This window comes from Nematolebias whitei, chromosome 7 (genome assembly GCF_014905685.2).
Source record: "Nematolebias whitei isolate Nwh7 chromosome 7, NemWhi1, whole genome shotgun sequence".
NCBI lineage: Eukaryota > Metazoa > Chordata > Actinopteri > Cyprinodontiformes > Rivulidae > Nematolebias > Nematolebias whitei.
In genome coordinates, this window is record NC_056504.1 from 32,050,051 (window position 1) to 32,051,708 (window position 1,658).

Consider the following 1,658-nt stretch of genomic DNA (forward strand, 5'->3'; position numbering starts at 1 on the left):
ATTTTCACCCTCAAAATGACTGATCACAAAGTCATTTAGCCTTTTACTAATTGTGTGGCTTCAGTCTTGTTTATCAAGCTGCATTTATTTCCTCTTTAAGAATGTTGCAGCTTAGGGGAGTGGTGGCGTAGAGGCTAGAGAAAGTGGGCATGTGATTGGAAGGTTGCCGGTTCAACTCCCCGGACCGATAATTTCAAAATGTGGGTGGAAAAGATGAAGCAGCCACACCGGTCTCCACCCTCATTTTTCCCTTTCTGGGCCCTTGAGCAAGGCCATTAACCTCCACCATCTGCACCCATGGGCACCCTAGATGGCAGCTCTCTGCTCCACACAGAGGGCTGTGGTAGCTCGGTGGTTGCATCAGGAAGGGCATTCGGTATAAAAACAATTGCCAAGTCTTGCACACGAGTTAGTTCGCTGTGGTGACCCTGAAGAAGGGAGCAGCCGAAAGAAAGAAAAAAAAATATATATATATAAAAATGCCGCAGGGGTAGTTGGTAGCACAGGAGCCAGTGAAAATGTGTAGTACTGACTGCTTTCTCTTTCTCTCACCTCTGCCAAATTCTTGGCGCCTGGCATCCCCCCTGGCAAGACCACAACATCATAAGGTCCCTTGAAAGAGAAACCAAATCATTATCCGACATTAAAATAAAATAAAAAACTCAATGTAATTCCAGTCATGAATTTTAAACTTTAAGACCTGATTTGATTCTCGTATTCATTTTTGCTTAAAATCTCATTGATATTGTAAACAGATCTAAGATGCATATGCAGACTCTGCAGATGTGCCACTACACATTGGGCAACAAATATTACTAAAACAAAATGAGGGATTTGTCTCAACAAATCTTTGTGTGTGTAATTTTAAGCCCCACCAGTTTGCTGGCTTCTTCCAGACTTGCATCAGGACAGATGACGACATTTCTGCTGCACTGGCTCTTTTCCTGTCAGTCCCGCAACTGTTACTGCGATCTACAAAAACAAATAAAATAAAAAAAGATGAAAAATGTTAAGACCGCCAATGCAGGTTCCCAGCACAACATGGCATCATTTGTGCATTGTAAGGCTTTTATTTTGAAAGGTGAATGTAAAGGTTAAATGAGGCTGGGCGTTTGAAATTTAAACTTTTAGCATCAGACTGCACTGTAAAGGTTATGAGACTCTCTACATTTAGCAAACTGCAGGCAAACAAGGATAAAATTTTATTGATTCAACAAAGAAAAATATTTGGACAAAACTATTAACTATAGCTGTATAATGTTAGCATTCAAGCATCTCGAGTTAAGCAATATTTATCATTGCATTACGTCATTAACAAGACTATTACTGTCATTAATATAACTTTAAAAAGTTGCTTGAATCAGAAACTTTAAAATTACGATATTGTTGAGGTCCAGCGTGGCTATCGTAAATAAAGCAAGCAGGCTATGTTGCTAACTGTTAGCATTCTGCATCTCGTCGTGTACACACCCCGGCTCTGCGCATAATATCCACAGAAATAACTGTTTCCATCTCCTCTGCGCCTTTAGACAGGATCACTATGGCTCTCTTTCCTGCCATGGTGGTTAGCTGGCAGCTGCTTTCCTGCAGGAGTAAAGACGCTGCAACTTTAAGTCACGACTGACGCGCTGCTAGCAGGAGGAGGGTTGCCAGACAGC

At 41.6% G+C, this 1,658-nt stretch overlaps 1 pseudogene; it reads right to left on the reverse strand.

Moving 5' to 3' along the window:
- LOC119412772 overlaps positions 1–1,632 on the reverse strand; it is a 16,162-nt pseudogene extending 14,530 nt beyond the window's left edge.
- Between the last annotated feature and the right edge of the window lie 26 nt (positions 1,633–1,658).